Source organism: Rhinoraja longicauda, chromosome 9, assembly GCF_053455715.1.
Source record: "Rhinoraja longicauda isolate Sanriku21f chromosome 9, sRhiLon1.1, whole genome shotgun sequence".
Taxonomy (NCBI): domain Eukaryota; kingdom Metazoa; phylum Chordata; class Chondrichthyes; order Rajiformes; family Arhynchobatidae; genus Rhinoraja; species Rhinoraja longicauda.
This window is the reverse complement of record NC_135961.1, coordinates 22,164,183-22,182,030: the sequence shown is the minus strand read 5'-3', so window position 1 is coordinate 22,182,030 and position 17,848 is coordinate 22,164,183. Positions and strand designations below refer to the sequence as shown.

At 44.4% G+C, this 17,848-nt stretch overlaps 1 protein-coding gene across 3 annotated transcripts in view; it reads left to right on the top strand.

Annotated features, from left to right (window-relative positions):
* LOC144596529 (TNF receptor-associated factor 5-like) overlaps positions 1-17,848 on the top strand; it is a 43,019-nt gene that overhangs the window by 4,798 nt on the left and 20,373 nt on the right. The window lies entirely within an intron of this gene.

Sequence of the window (17,848 nt, the reverse complement as noted above, 5' to 3'; positions counted from 1 at the left end):
ACACATCTACCTGTACCTCTTGCTCAAAACCTAAATTACACAAGAAAATAGGGCCAGGATTAGGCCACTCAGCCCCTCAAGTCTAATCTGCCATTCAAAATCATCAAGGCTAACCTACCAAGACCGTAATTACCTTGAAGGCCGCAGAGGAGTGAGTGAGTGAGTGGATTGGCTGAAGGAAGGCTTTCGCCTAGGTGAGAAGTTCGGGGATTTCGAAAGAGCGCCAAGATTCAGCCCGGGGCAATTACCTTGAAGGTCGCAGAGGAGCAGCAGCCACACTAGCGAGTGAGTGGATTGGCTGAGACATCCTAATGGATAGTTGATTTGATTAGATAAAATTAAGTTCAGGTCTCGGGGTGCGGCCTTATTGAGGGGAAGTGCCTTGGTGTGGTAAGGTATGTAGGTTAATTGGCTGGGTAAATGTTTAAAAAAAAAATTGTCCTTCGTGTTAATGTACGGGGATCACTGGGCGGCACGGACTTGGTGGGCCGAAAAGGCCTGTTTCCGGCTGTATATATATGATATGATATGATATGATAAGTGCGAGTCTTTGGCTCGAGAGTCTTGGTGAGGTAAAGTGCGAGTCTTTGGCTCAAGAGTCTTCAACGAGGAGGCTGAGGCAAGGAGGATACACTTGAATCGGTTGTGTGTTTAATTTAATTTAAATATTTAAACTTGTGATTGCAGTGCATTTGCTGCAGTATTTGAGAAGTCATGGGCACTGTTGGTGTCACTGACTACTACACCTGTGGGAACTGTGTCCGGAAGCAGCTCTTCAAGGACCGAGTTAGGGAACTGGAGCAGCAGCTGGATGACCTGCAGTCCATCTGGGATGACGAAAGCTTCCTGGGCAGGACCCACAGTCAGGTCGTCACTCCAAGAGTGCAGGAGGTGCGGCGGGTAGAGACTAAAAGAAAGGGAATGAAGCGAATGTAGGAGACCTCAATGGAAGTACCTCTTGTGAACAGGTACACCCCCTTGGGAGCTGTCGGGGCGGCGGACAGGTCTGTGACTCAAATCCCAGTGCTGAGACTCGACGGGTGAGACTAATGTCAGGGCGAGACTAACGTCAGGCAGAGCCATAGTGACGGGTGACTGCATTGTCCGAGGTGCGGACAGGAGATTCTATGGCGACAGGCGAGACTCGAGGATGGTTTGTTGCCTCGCTAGTGCCAGGGTCCAAGACATCTTAGACCGACTTCAGACCATCCTCGCGAGGGAAGGGGAGCAGCCGGCATGATGGCACAAGTGATGAGGGTAAGAAGAGGAAGGAGGTTCTGCAACATCGGTATAGAGAACGGCAGGAGGCTGAAAAGCAGGATTTCTAGGGTGGTTATCTCTGGGTTGCTTACAGTACATCGTGCTAGTGAGGGTAGGAACAGGGAGATAGTGGATCTGAATGTGTGGCTGAGGAGTTGGTGCAGGGGGAAGGGATTTAGATTTCTAGATCACTGGGATCTCTTCTGGGGCAGGGGTGACCTGTACAAAAGGGACGGGTTGCACCTTAATTGGAAGGGGACCGACATTCTGGCAGACAGGTTTGCAAGTGCTTCACGGATGGGTTTAAACTATAATGTGTGGGGTGGTGTCAACAATGTGAAAGTGTATTCATGCAGCTAACGGGAAAGAGTGCAGGAAAGGTCATGTTTAAACTAACAGGGCAGGGAGATGGGACCCTGGGCAAGGAGACAGAGCGCCATAAAAGGAAGACAAACCAAAAGGTAGATGGGAGATAAGAAAAACTAACTTGAAAGCTTTGTGCCAATGCGAGGAGCATTCGAAATAAGGTGGATGAATTGAATGCGCAGTTAGTAGTTAAGGTATATGATATAGTTGGAATTACGGAGATATGGCTCCAGGGTGACCAAGGCTGGGAGCTAAACATGCAGGGGTATTCGATATTCAGGAAGGATAGACAGAAAGGAAGAGGAGGTGTGGTGGCATTGTTGGTTAAAGAGAAGATTATTGCAATAGCAAGGAGAGACATTAGCTTGGATGCTGTAGAATCGGTTTGGGTAGCACTGCGAAATAGCCAAGGGCAGAAAACACTTGTTGGAGTTGTATACAGCAGTAGGGAGGTTGGGGATAGCATCAAGCAAGAAATTAGAGATGCGTGTAAGAAAGGTACAGCAGTTATCATGGGTGACTTTAATCTACATATAGATTGGGCCAACCAAATTGATAACAGCGCTGATGAGGAGGATTTCCTGGAATGTATACGGGTGGGTTTTTAAACCAATATATAGAGGAACCGACTAGAGGGCAGGCCATCCTAGAATGGGTATTGTGTAATGAGGAAGGATTAGTTAGCAATCTTGTTGTGCAAAGCCCCTTGGGCAACAGTGATCATAATATGGTGGAATTCTGCATTAGGATGGAGAGTGACACAGTTAATTCAGAGACTAGAGTCCTGACTTGAATAAAGGAGACTTTGAAGGTGTGTGATGGGAATTGGCTAGGATAGACTGGCAAATTATACTTAAAGGGTTGACAGTGGAGATGCAATGGCAAAGATTTAAAGACCGCATGGATGAGTTCCAGAAATTGTTCATCCCTGTCTGGCGAAAAAATAAAACTGGGAAGGTGGCTCAACTGTGGCTGACGAGAGAAGTCAAGGATAGTGTGAAATCCAAGGAAGAGGCATATAAATTGGCCAGAAGAAGTGGCAAACCAAAGGACTGGGAGACATTTAGAACTCTGTTGAGCACAAAGGGGTTAATTAAGAGGGGGGAAAAAAGAGCATGAAAGAAAACTTGTGGGGAATATAAAAACTGACTGTAAAAGTTTCTTTAGGTATGTAAAAAGGAAAAGATTAGTGAAGATGAATGTAGGTCCCTTACAGTCAGAGACAGGTGAATTTATAACGGGAAACAAGGAAATGGCAGAACAGTTAAACAAGTACTTTGGTTCTGTCTTCACTAAAGAAGACACAAATAATCTCCCGGAAATACTAGGGGACCGAGGATCTAGTGGGAGGGAGGATCTGAAGGGAATCTACATTAGTCAAAAAACGATGTTAGGTAAACAGTTGGGACTGAAGGCAGATAAACCCCCAGGGCCCGATGGTCTGCATCCCAGAGTACTCAAGCAGGTGGCCCTAGAAATCGTGGATGCATTGGTTATCATTTTCCAATGTTCCCTCGACTCTGGATCAGTTCCTGTGGACTGGAAGGTAGCCAATGTAACACCACTTTTTAAGAAAGGAGGGAGAGAGAAAGCGGGGAATTATAGACAAGTTAGCCTTGTATAGGTAGTGGGGAAGATGTTGGAGTCAATTATTAAAGATGTTATAGTAGCGCATTTGGTAAGTAGTGATGGATCGGTCAAAGTCAGCATAGATTTATGAAGTCCAAATCCTGCTTGACTAATCTTTTAGAATTTTTTGAGAATGTAACAAGTAGAATGGTTAAGGGAGAGCCAGTGGATGTGGTGTATCTGGACTTTCAAAAAGCCTTTGACAAGGTCCCACACAAGAGATTAAAGGGGAAAAAGTAGAGCACATGGTATTGGGAGTAGGGTATTGACATCGCAGACAGGAAGCAAAGAGAATGAATTAACAGGTCCTTTTCAGAATGGCAGGCAGTGACTAGTGGGGTGTCGCAAGGCTCGGTGCTGGGACCCCAGTTGTTTACAATATATATTGACAATTTAGACGAGGGAATTAAATGTAACATCTCTAAGTTTGCAGATGACACCAAGCTGGGTGGCAGTGTGAGCTGTGAGGAGGATGCTATGAGGCTGCAGGGTGACTTGGATAGGTTGTGAAAGAAAATAACTGAAGATGCTGGTACAAATCGAAGGTATTTATTCACAAAATGCTGGAGTAACTCAGCAGGTCAGGCAGCATCTCGGGAGAGAAGGAATGGGTGACGTTTTGGGTCGAGACCCTTCTTCAGATTGATGTCAGGGGGGCGGGACAAAGGAAGGATATAGGTGGAGACAGGAAGACAGTGGGAGTTCTGGGAAGGGGAGGGGTAGAGAGGGACAGAGGAACTATCTAAAGTTGGAGAAGTCAATGTTCATACCACTGGGCTGCAAGCTGCCCAGGCGAAATATGAGGTGCTGCTCCTCCAATTTCCGGTGGGCCTCACTATGGCACTGGAGGAGGCCCATGAAAGGAAGGTCAGACTGGGAGTGGGAGGGGGAGTTGAAGTGCTCAGCCACCGGGAGATCAGGTTGGTTAAGGCGGACTGAGCAAAGGTGTTGAGCGAAGCGATCTCCGAGGGCAGAAGTATGGCAGATACAGTATAATGTGGATAAATGCAAGGTTATCCACTTTGGTGGCAAGAACAGGAAGGCAGATTATTATCTGAATTATGTCAGATTAGGAGAAGGGGTGGTGCAATGAGACCTGGGTGTGCTTGTACATCAGTCACTGAAAGTAAGCATGCAGGTAGAGCATGCAATGAAGAAAGCTAATGGCATCTTGGCCTTCATTGCAAGAGGATTTAAGTTTAGTATCAAGGAGGTCCTACTGCAGTTGTATAGGGCCCTGGTGAGACCACACCTGGAATATTGTGGGCAATTTTGAGGAAGGACATTATTGCTATTGAGGGAGAGAAACCTAGGTTCACCAGGTTAATTCCCGGGTTGGTGGGACTGATATGATGAAAGAATGGATTGAATGGGCTTGTATTCGCTGAAATTTAGAAGGATGAAAGGGGGTTTATAGAAACATATAAAATTCTTAGTGGATTGGACAGGCTAGATGCAGGAAAAATGTTCCCGATGTTAGGGGAGTCCAGAACCAAGGGTCACAGTTTAAGAATAAGGACTGAGATGAGGAAACACTTTTTCACCCAGAGAGTTGTGAATCTGTGGAATTCTCTGCCACAGAAGTCAGTGGAGGCCAATTCACTGGATGTTTTTAAGAGAGAGCTAGATTTAGCTCTTAGGGCTAATGGAATCAAGGGATATGGGGAGAAAGCCGGTAAGGGGTACTGATTTTGGATGATCAGCCATGATCATATTGAATGGCGGTTCTGGCTTGAAGGGCCGAATGGCCTACTCCTGCACCTATTTTCTATGTAACTCTTTCTCCTTTGCAATTCCCCATTGCATTTGATATTTTTAAAGATTTTGTTATCTCCATCCTAAATACTTCTTGTGAGCTAGCCATACTTCCCCAGAGCACAAAACTACAGAGATTCACTAGCCTCTGTAAGAAGAAATTTCCATATACCTTTTTTTTTTAAATAGCCCTCCGTTTACTTTGAAAGTATGTCGCCTTGTTCAAGAATCTCATAAGAATGAAAACATCTCAACATCTTTCCAGACATGTTCCCTTAGGATCTTATATGTTTCAGTAAGATCACCCCATATGCTTCCTAATTCTAAAGAATATACTCCCTGTTAGGCCTCTCTTGATAAGACAAACCTTCATGCCCAGTGAACATCCTTTGGACTGCTTCCACTGCTGACACAATCTTTGTTAGCTCTGGGGACCAGAAATGTGTGGAATACACCAGGTGTAGCCTCACCAACACTATACATTTGTAACAAAACTACCTATTTCTGAGCTCTAACATTCTTTGCAACAGTATGCCGTTTGCCTTCTTAACTACTTATTGGACTTCCCTATAGACTATTTGTGTTTCAAGTACAAGAATACTTAGATTCCTCTATTCTTTATACATTTACAGTCTTTTTCCATTTAGATAACAATCTGCCTATTGGTTCCTGTTACCAAAATGCATGAGCTCTCTCTTTCCCATGCTAATTCTATTTTTGCCCACTCACCCAATTTATCTGGATCCTGTTGCAGCAATGTAGTATTTTCATCACCTCTTGCCTGCCCACCTAACGTCATATCAAGGGCAAACGTAGATACCTTACATTATAATTTATAGAGTCATAGAGTTAAATAGCACAGAAAGAGTTCCTTTGGCCCAACTTGTACATGCTGACCAAGTTGTCTCTATGAGCTAACCCATTTGCCTGCCTTTGGCCCATAGCCCTCTCAACTTATTTTGTCTAAATGTCTTTTAAATCATGTAATTGTACCCGTCTCCACCACTTCCTCTAGCAATTTGTTCCCATCACCCTCAGTGGAAAAACTTGCCCCGCAGGTCCTCTTTAAAATGTTCCACTTTTATCTTGAACCTGTTCTCCAGTTTTAGACTCTCCTACTCTGGAAAAAGACTATAACAATTCATCTTATCTTTGCCCCTCATGATTTATAAACTTTTATTTGGTCACCCTTCAACCTCCTTCACTCCAGGGAAAAGTCCCAGTCTATCAAATTGTTCCTTATAACTCAACCCACCAGTCCAGCAGGAAACCAATAGACTTTGTATACATTTCAGGGAAGGGCGGCACAGTGGAGCAGCTGGTAGTGCTGCTGCCTCACAACACCAGGGACCCGGGTTCAGTCCTGTCCTCAGGTGCTGTCGGTGTGGAATCTCCCTGTAACCGTGTGGGTTTTCCACAGATTCTCCTGTTTCCTCCCACATCCCAAAGACATGCGGGTTTGTTGGTTAATTGGCCTCTGTAAATTGCCCCTAGTGTATAGGGCACGTGTGTAAAACTAGTGTGTAAACTGATGACCGATGGTCAGCATTGCATCAGTGGGCCTGTTTCCATGCTGCATCTCTAAACTAAACTATTTCCCTGTCCCTTTCTCTCTCCTGCTCATCTACCCAGGTCCACTCACCCACCCCTGTTTTTCGAAACAATCCCCCAACTCCTATCAACCATTGTTTTGTGCTCCCTCACCTGCTCACCACCCACACACTCCTTCACTGCAACTTCCCCATCCCCTGCCCCCCCAAGTGTTCCCGTTTGCTAACCATCTCTCTCTTATTTGTTTCCCCGCTCCCTTATCAGTTTTCATTATCCGCTGCTCTTTGATATTTACACCTCACCGTGCATCCTCTATTGCTATCTCCACCCTTCCCTCCCTAACTTAACTCCATCTGCCAATCAACCCCTCCTGAGTCTGAAGAAGGGTCTCGACCCAAAACGTCACCCATTTCCTCTCTCCAGTGATGCTGCCTGTCCTGCTGAGTTACTGGTATTTTATGTCTATCTTCGGTTTAAACCAGTATCTGCAGTTCTTTCCTACACACCTCCTCACCTAGATCTATCTATCACTTGCACCTCTTTCCCTATGTCTCCATATCATCACTTTATACTGGCCAGTGTCATTTCTTCCTAGGATGTGGTCTTATATTTAATTGAATTTATGATTTAATTGAATTTATGTTCCTTGCTTTCACCTGGTGCAAGCAGGGCAGGAACAAACTCAGAATAATGTTGGTGGTTTAACTAACTTATTAATCATGAGCAGTGAACTCAATTTCAAACTAGAAATTTAATGTCGGAATTGGTGTGAATTTTGCAAATCTAATATGGAGATCGGTTGGAGCTAGCATTCATATTTTTCTTTGGCAGCTTACAACCCAGCAGTATTAATATTGATTTCTCTACAAGTAACCCTTACATCCCCTCTCTCTCTCTATCCCCTCCCCATCCTAGTCATTGTACTAGTTTCACTGCCGTCCTGGGGAGTTTCATTGTCTGTACAACTCATTCTCACCTAGCCCATAGCCAACAATGGCACATTTCCTTTATCATCGTTATCTTTTTACATATCTTTCATTCATTTGTTCCATATCTCTCTACATCACCATCTATATTTCTCATTTCCCTTTCCCCTGACTCTTTGAAGAAGGGTCTCGACCCAAAGCGTCACCTATTCCTTCTCTCCAGAGATGCTGTCTGATACGCTGAGTTACTCCAGCTTTTTGTGTCTATCTTCGGTTTAAACCAGCATCTGCAGTTCCTTCCTACACCATTTTGGCTTTCGTCAATCCCACGGGTAAAAGGACTGAACAAGGTAACTCAAGCTGCTTGTTGAAATGCTTTATGCACCCTACCTGAGTAGGAATGCCCCTCTGGTGCATGAGGAAATAATCTGCCTCCTCACCCCAGTCTAACCTCTGTCATTTCACTCCTCATGTACAACCTACCTTACTTACCAACAATTAGCTGCAGACAGTCACTTCCCAAGATGACTCAGAAGCATTTAGATATTCAAATGACTCTCTCAGTGCCTAACACCAATTCTATTTGAATGTGTTCCAAATTCCAAAAATAAATTGATGAAATACTTTATACAGATAACATTAATATTGTCAGATCCAAACAAGCAGAAAAGTGCTGTATTCTGAGATTAATGTAAACCATGTTTCATAGTTGAGGCAAACTATGAAATGTGTTTCAGGGTACATGAAACATTCAGGCTGGGATACTTTCAGTCTGAAGAAGAATCCCAATCAGAAATGTCATCTGTCCATTTCTCTCCAGAAATGCTGTTCCTCCGGCACTTTGTGTTTGGCTTAAGATCCCAGCAACAACAATCTCTTGTGCCTCTAAGATATGTGTTTGAACCTTACTCAAATAGAAAACAATGTAACTCGTAAATAGGTAGCAGGACTACTCTCCAGTAAGCTTCCAATTATTTTTTGAAAAAGGTAAACGCATTCCTGGACACATTTTGCAGTCTCTAAGAAAGGGCAGTAATGATTACAATTCTGCTGTTTTGAGTAAATGAAGTACAGTTCGCTCTTAAAGTCTGAAGAAGGGTCTCGACACAAAACATCATCCATTCCTTCTCTCCAGAGATGCTGTCAGTCCTGCTGAGTAGTCCAGCATTTTGTGTCCATTTTTGGCTTGTAGAGAAACTTTGTTTGCTGCAAACATGCCAGAAATTTAACACAACATGCATAATTTTTACACACTGTAACAGGTCAGGATGTAAGATTTCTGATTAAAATGTTCAATAAATTAGGGCTGGCATAGAGATGCAGCTGGTGAAGCTACTACCTCACAACTCCAGAGGTCCTGGTTTCCATCTGAAAGACACGTAGGTTGGTAGATTAATTGGCCTCTGTAAATTGCCCCTTGCATGTAGGTAACAGGTAGAATCTGGGGGGAATTGATAATAGTATCAATTAGAGAATAAAGTCAGATTATATTAGTGTAGGATTAGTGCAAATAGGTGGACGAAGATCAGTGCGGTTGTGGTTGCCTCTTTCTCTCTATCTGTCTATATCTAAATACATCATCATGCCTGTTTAACACTAGGCCATGACTGTTATGCTGAGAAGTGGTCTAAATAAATCCTTTTGAAATGTGTTACCCACAAATGTCTGAATATGCATTAAAGGATTGTAATGGTAGCACAATCTGTCAAAGAATGATTCCAGATAAACCAAGGGCAAGTAAATGAGGGAGACTTGACAGAGCTGCCATTACAATATCCTCTTTAAGATCATGCAACAACAGATGGCATCAGATTTAGGCACAAGGTCTGCAATTAGTTGCAAAGCAATAATAATCAGCATAGACCTGAAAATTAGTTCCTACAAAGATCTAATTGTCTCTGTGGTGAGAATTTCCAATTTTATGACATTTACTGCTGGCATCCCATAGAAATCTCAAATACAGTAAACTGGAAGGAAAAGTCACAACTGTATTCTAAACATTATATTTAAAAAACCACTGAAGATTGGACTATATTAAGGAAGAAACAAATGGCATAAATTAACCTGTGTGAAATAGATTTTAAAATGTCCATATTTTTTAACAGAGGAATCTATAATACACATAAATAAAGTTAGCTATTTTAAGGCCACAGAGTTTGCTTATGCAGCAGTATGCACACCCTTGCAACATAGCATCATTTTTAAAGTAACCGTTGGTTCCTCTGCAATTGGTAAACATCATAAATTTAAGTGATTTTATCAAATTCCATTGGAGAAACTTGCAAAAACACTACATATTTTGCAGAAGGGATAAATTGCCAATAGCAACAGTAGCATTTTCACGTTAAACTGTGTGCACCTCAATCTGGTAAGTAATGTCAGCTTTAGAGTTAAATAGACCAAGTGGACCCGTTGGGCCCAAACCTCTCCTGCATTGGTGCAGCACCCTCTCCTCCCCCCGCTGCCCCCCTCCCCTCTCCCCCCTTCCCTCTCCACCTCCCCTCTCCCTCCCTCCCCTCCCCCTCTTCCCTTCCCCACTCCACCCCCCTCAACCCCCCTTGTCCTCCCCCCTCCCTCCCTAGGAGATAGATTTAAACTTTAAAATGTGAATAACTTAAAAAATATAACACCGATTTCAATTAAACTTCTTCCATTAGCACCAAAGGGATGACGGTGAGTAAGGTGGGCCTAAAATTGTTGCGCTATCGTGTACCGTTTTGGCTGTAGTTCAGGAACAAACAAACAAACGAGAGTTTTAGTATATAGATGACAGTAAACAATGATTGCGTAGGAAGGAATTGCATGCAGATGCTGGTTTAAACCAAAGATAGACACAAAAAGCTGGAGTAACTCAGTGGGTCAGACAGCATCGCTGGAGAAAAGGAATAGGTGTCATTTCGGGTAAGGGCCCTTCTTCAGACTGAGAGTCAGGGGAAAGGGAAACGAGAGAAAAAGACGATGATGGAGAGATGTAGAACAAATTAATGCTTAGAATCGGAGAGCAGGGGGAATCATAGAGGGGGAGCAGCAAGAGAGGATGTTGCAGAACTCTCGTCGGAGAGAGGAAAACTTCAAAGTAGGCATGCCTTGATGAGATTTCGCAGTGGAGCAGACAAAATGTGTAGGAAAGAACTATAGGTCAGACGACATCTCTGGAGATTGTTTTGCCATATTTCTTACTGGAAAATCTAGTCTCAGTATTACTTCACAGGATTGTGGAGTTCATTTCCGTGCAGAAAAGCTATTTGATCTCATTCTTTCAGAATCTGCACACTGCTTGTTACTGCAGCAGTAGCCTGGAATCCTAATGGTGTCACATGAGTGGCAAGGATATTTTGTTTAACGATAGGTACACTTTCGTGAGTATGACACTATTGAAGGTATAGACTATTGAATGCATAAACACAGTGTGAGCAGAATTTTTGCAGGTTTTATTGTGTATATATTTTTTATTCTGAATAGGCGTATATTTCGAAAAAGTGCTCTGTCATAGACAATAGGTGCAGGAGTAGGCCATTCAACCCTACGAGCCAGCACCGCAATCTTAGTCGTAAGTACCCTGCCTCCATCGAAAAACACTAAAAGGAATAATTGAAAACTTAATGGTGACATAAGAAAATAACTGCAGATGCTGGTACAAATCGATTTATTCACAAAATGCTGGAGTAACTCAGCAGGTCAGGCAGCATCTCGGGAGAGAAGGAATGGGTGACGTTTCGGGTCAAGACCCTTCTTCGGACTGAATGGTGAATTCAACTTAATGGTGAATTCAACTTAATGGTGACATCTCTTAACAAATATTGCATTCATCAAAAATACTCCAGTCTTTTGAATCACTTTTGAACTTAGAGAAAGCCTGCATTTCGTTGGGATTTTTTCAGTCTGATGGAACCTTTGAAAGCTGCTGTCTTTCGTGTATTTGTCAATAACGTCTGCAACCTCTGAAGTATAAATGTAAAGTGCTGGTAGTGCTTTTTTTTTTGTAATTGCTTGGTGCTGATTGGGCCCTGCGCTGACAAGCGGTGCGCTGGATTTTCGAGCTCCGTAGATGCACCATAGAAACAGCAGCAGTCTGGTGAGCGCCCGCCCGCCCGCCCCCGCGTTGCTGCCGCCGCCCCTGCATCGCCGCTGCTCGGAGCGGAGCCTGTTTGTTGCTGCCGGGCGCTGCGGATGTGGTGACGCTGCGGCGAGCGCTGCAGCTTCCTGGGATGGGACAGAGAGCACGGGGATTTCCGAGCCTTCTCCCCAGCTGGCTCCTCGGTCTCGAACCGCTTCCCACCCTGGGCTTTGGCTCATAGCTCAATAGACAATAGGTGCAGGAGGAGGCCATTCGGCCCTTCGAGCCAGCACCGCCATTCAATGTGATCATGGCTGATCATTCTCAATCAGTACCCCGTTCCTGCCTTCTCCCCATACCCCCTGACTCCACTATCCTTAAGGGCTCTATCTAGCTCTCTCTTGAATGCATTCAGAGAATTGGCCTCCACTGCCTTCTGAGGCAGAGAATTCCACAGATTCACAACTCTCTGACTGACAAAATTTTTCCTCATCTCCGTTCTAAATGGCCTACCCCTTATTCTTAAACTGTGGCCCCTGGTTCTGGACACCCCCAATTTTGGGAACATGTTTCCTGCCTCTAACGTGTCCAACCCCTTAATAATCTTTCACGACGTTGTCTTTCACAATAAACACATGTTTCCATTGTGGGGAGAAATAGGGAAGAAACTTATTGCAAATAGCTACTTTCAGAACTTTGGCGTTCATAAATTCAAACCTACTCCCGCATTCAATCATAGCTGATCTATCTTTCCCTCTCAACGGAGAACGGAGATGAGGAAGAACTTTTTCAGTCAGAGAGTGGTGAAGGTGTGGAATTCTCTGCCTCAGAAGGCAGTGGAGGCCAGTTCGTTGGATGCTTTCAAGAGAGAGCTGGATAGAGCTCTTAAGGATAGCGGAGTGAGGGGGTATGGGGAGAAGGCAGGAACGGGGTACTGATTGAGAGTGATCAGCCATGATCGCATTGAATGGCGGTGCTGGCTCGAAGGGCTGAATGGCCTACTCCTGCACCTATTGTCTATTGTCTATTGTCAACCCCATTCTCCTGCCTTCTCCGTACAACCCCTGACACCCGCACTAATCAAGAATCTTATCAATCTCCACCTTAAAAATATCCATTGACTTAGCCTCCACAGATTCACCACCTTAAATTTCCTAAAGCTTTGCGAAAAGAAAACCAAGATATAGCCGCGTTTAATTAACATTATTTGGAAATGATATAAAGGAAAAAACAATTCTAAGAAATGTGAACAGCCATCACCTTTTAAAGATTCGCAAATCAGTTAAAAAGGGTCCTGCTGCAAAGAAGGGACCTGACCCAAAATGTCACCTATCTTTTATCGCCAGAGATACTGCCTGACCGTTGAGTTACACCTGTACTTTGTGTCTAAGGTTTTAAAACCTTATCGTCTCTGCTGACTTCAGCAGTGTCCCAGCAGCCTGGTGCAGGGCACTGTTGGGGACGACTGTTTGACTAGGTTAATTACATCACTCCTAACCTCCTCTGCCAGGTTGGAAGGAGGGCAAAGGCTAGGTTGTGTGAGATGGGTTGGGAGTACAGGGAGTACAAATACCTTGGGATTGTACCTGGACAGTAAACTGGACTGGTCCAGGAACACTGAGGCCCTGCACCGGAATGGACTTTTCTATGCCGGCTGTACTTTTTGAGAAGGTTCTGCTCCTTTAACGTCTGCGGTAAGATGCTGCAGATCTACCAATCGATGGTAGCCAGCGCCATCTTCTTCGCTGCCGCGTGCTGGGGCAGCAGGGCGAAGGCTGCGGATGGCAATAGGATCAACTGCGGCACGGTGGCGCAGCGGTAGAGTTGCTGCCTTACAGCGAATGCAGCGCCGGAGACTCAGGTTCGATCCTGACTCCGGGCGCCGTCTGTGCGGAGTTTGTACGTTCTTCCCGTGACCTGCGTGGGTTTTCTCCGAGATCTTCGGTTTCCTCCCACACTCCAAAGATGTACAGGTATGTAGGTTAATTGACTGGGTAAATGTAAAAATTGTCCCTAGTGTGTGTAGGATAGTGTTAATGTGCGGGGATCGCTGGGCGGCGCGGGCTCGGTGGGCCGAAGGGCCTGTTTCCACGCTGTATTTCTAAATCTAAATCTAAAATCTAAAAAAACAAACTCATCAGGTAGGTTGGCTCTGTCCTGGGGGCAGAGTTGGATTCATGGGAGGTGGTCTTGGAGGGGGGGATGCTCTTCAAACTGTGGAGCATCCTGGACAAGACAGCTCACCCCCTCCATGACACATTGGTCAACCTGAGGAATATCTTCAGCAAAAGACTGGTTCCACCAAGATGCAGGGACAGAACGCCACAGGTGATCCTTCTTCCCTGTGGCGGCTATCAAATTGTCCAATTCCATCCCCTTCTGTCATGGGGTAGACTGAGACTGACTCCCACCCCCAATCTTTGCACATCTCCAATCCTTTCTACTCATGTATTTTGTGTTTTTATGACGGTTGGCAGATCAATTTCCCTCTTGAGATAAATAAAGTTCTATCGTATCGTATCTTCTACCTGTTTGGAGAGGGGAAAAACGAGAATGACTGGGGTGTAAGTGGACCTTGATCATGTTAGCTACTTTGTGATGTGGAGATGGGGTCAATGGGTGGGTTAGCAGAGAGGGGCAGGGAGGCGGGTTTGCGTGGTGTACTGGCTGTGTCTGCAACTCCCCGATTTCTTGCGATCTTGGCCAGTTCAATTGCCATATCAATCTGTGATGCAACCGGATAGAATCATTTCTATGGTACATCTATAGAAATTGCTAAAAGTAATTGAGGACCTACCAAATTCCCATAGATGTTTGAGCAAGTAAAGGCTTGCTGTGTTTTCTTGACCTTAGTTTCAACATAGTTGGACCAGGACAAATGTGATGATATTTACACCTAGAAACTTGAAGCTCGCAACCATCTTCACTCCAGCACTATATGGACTGGGGTGTGAAAATCACCCTGTTTCCTGAAGTTGATGACCAGCCCCTTTGTTATGGGCACCAGTGTTGAGAACCATCGTGGCGGATATTTACTTGCCTGTCCTTACTGATTGCTGTCAATGGGTCAAGAAGCCAAGGATTGAGTTAAAAAGGGAGTTGCTTAGTCCTAGTTCCAGCAGTTTGGAGATGTGTCTGGTTATAAAAATGGTGTTGAAGGCAAAGCTATGATTAATAAATAGGTGTTGGACGTAAGTGGCCTTGTTAACCAGACATTCTAGGGATGAGCAAGCGTAGGGGAGATCATTTTGGCTGTGGACCTTTTGTGATATTGGGCAAATTGCAGTGGGTTAAGACTGTCTTGGAGGCTGGAGTTGATCTTTGCTATGACTAGCCTCTCAAAGCATTTCATGATAATGGATGTCAGAGCTGCCACACAGTAGTCATTAATGCACGTTATCTTGATTATCTTAGGGACTAGGATGATAGTGGTCCTTTTAAAGCAGATGGGAACCTCAGATTGGAATATGGAAGTTTAAAAATGTCTGAAAATACTCCTGCCAGCTGATCCACAAGTCCACACCCAACAAAGAGTTGGGCAACTCCTCCCCATAGCAGTTGTCCCGAGAGCAGTGTGCTTCGGTAGTAAGACTCTGGATGGTACAGGAAGGATCTGACTGGGAGGACCCCTCTCATTGCCAGTGAAGCAAGGTCTTGGTATGTGTGGTTAGTCTGGGACTCTAGCTTGCTCTTGCCATTCCCGATAACTTTGCAAAGGACTTAACTAGATTCCCTGCTAACTTGAGTACCTTAGATGTGCATTTGGATAGTTTAGATTTATTATTGTCATATTGACGGAGAAAAGTTAATTTGTTTGTGAGCTATCCAATCAAATTGGATAATATTACACATTAATACAATCAAACCAAGCACAAGTACAAAAGGTAAAGTGAAGAGAAAGATACCAGAGTGTTTATAACATTACTAGACCAAGTGGACCTGTTGGGCCCAAACCTCTCCTGCATTGGCACAGCTCCCTCTCCCTCTCCCTCTCCCTCTCCCTCTCCCTCTCCCTCTCCCTCTCCCTCTCCCTCTCCCTCTCCCTCTCCCTCTCCCTCTCCCTCTCCCTCTCCCTCTCCCTCTCCCTCTCCCTCTCCCTCTCCCTCTCCCTCTCCCTCTCCCTCTCCCTCTCCCTCTCCCTCTCCCTCTCCCTCTCCCTCTCCCTCTCCCTCTCCCTCTCCCTCTCCCTCTCCCTCTCCCTCTCCCTCTCCCTCTCCCTCTCCCTTCTCCCTCTTCCCTCTTCCCCCTCCCTCTTCCCTCTTCCCTCTTCCCTCTTCCCTCTTCCCTCTTCCCCCTCCTCCACCCTCCTCTCTCCCCCCACCCTCCCTAGGAGATAGATTTAAACTTTAAAATGTGAATAACTTAAAAAATATAACACCGATTTCAATGAAACTTCTTCCATTAGCACCAAAGGGACGACGGTGAGTAAGATGGGCCTAAAATTGTCGCGCTAATATGCACCGTTTTGGGGGGGAGGGGGGAGGAGAGAGGAGAGGGTGCTGTGCCAATGCAGGAGAGGTTTGGGCCCAACGGGTCCACTTGGTCTAGTAATGTTATAACACTCTGGTATCTTTCTCTTCACTTTACCTTTTGTACTTGTGTTTGGTTTGATTGTTTTCTCTTTTAAGTGGCATGAAAAGGGGAATACCAAGTTGTGTTTGGCCTTTACAAAAATGTAAAGCAGAACCACATGGAACTAGAAAATTAAAAATATATATTTGTGTACTGACACGATTACATGAGGCTAAGACTCAGGGGTACTGATTTTGGATGATCAGCCATGATCATATTGAATGGCAGTTCTGGCTCGAAGGGCAGAAAGGCCTGCTCCTGCACCTATTTTCTATGTTTCTACGTAAGACTAATTGTTCCAATCCTTCCCCTATCCATTATATGCCTAGAGATTCAAGTGTACTGCATGAACCAAGCAGCAGGGTGACAATGGGTGCTTTGTTCATTCAGCTGCACACAAGGTAAACTAATATCAACAGGGAGCTGCCTGGACCTCCTTTTAAAGAATGGGATCAGCGATCCCCTCCACCACAGGCTTTGATCAAATGGAAACAAAAAAATGCTGGAATTATTCAGCAGGTCAAGAACCATCTGTGAGTTGCAAGTCATCGACCTGACACATTAATTTGCTGAGTAATTTTTCGTATTTTTTTTCAGATTTCCAGCATCTGCAGCAATGTTTTGGTTGATTTAGTTTAGTTTATTGTCACGTGTACTGAGGTACAGTGAAAAGCTCTTGTTGCGTGCTAACCAGTCACGGAAAGACAATACATGATTACAATCGAGCCATTCACAGATACATAATAATAGGATTAACATGAATAATGTTTACTGCAAGATAAAGCCAGTAAACTCTAATCAAATATAGTCCGAGGCTCTCCAATGAGGCAGAAAGTCGCTCAGAACTGCTCTCTGGTTGAACCATCCGACCACAAGTAGAGAGCAGTCCTGAACTACTATCTACTAGCAATGTTTTGGTTGATTGAGTCTTTGTTGTGTGTGATGATGCACTGGAGTCCTGCAATTTGGAAGAAATGTGGAGATTGACATTTTGTATACGGGGAGTCGGGGGTGTGGGGGCAGTGGGTGGAACCATTGAGAGATTGGCATTCTAATTGCAGGAATTAATACTGACACTTTGGAAGTAGTAACAGTGGAGTGTGTGTGTGTGGTTGGTGATGATCAAGTGACACATTCCATCTTGTGAGAGATTGGATTAGTCGTACAGGTGTTGGGGAGATATCAGAGTAAAAAATGAGTGTGGTTGGTGAATCACAAAATTGAGAGGCAAAGTAACAGGTTGTGATGAAAGGGTTGGGGGAATTAAAGGTGTGTCAGATGGAAGGAATCTGACAGTGCATTAGTAAGCCTGATGGATAATTGTTAGTAATTGACTTATTTGGCATCTGGTCCCATCGCTCCCAGGCCATTGTGATCCAAGTTCCCTTGCAGCACCTCAAAAAGATCATTCATCTCATGCATTTATGATGTAATAACTACATTACGGTCCAAGAGAGACTGATGCCTGGAATGAATTTCCGTAGTGACTTGAACCAATGATATCTTTGAAATGCTTTTCATCACAGGAAGAAACCCTTTTTGATTTACATTGAATTGAAAAGAATAGCATTATTCAAATAGATTTCTAGGCAATGGTTTCTTCGAGTATTTGTGGTTTGGATCAGAGCTTTGAAACCGAAAACTTTGAAAAGCTCTAACTATGCAATGATATGTGTTGCCTTTAAATAAAAAATGCTTCTGCTTGGTTGCCATAGATGGATTAGGTTGAAGA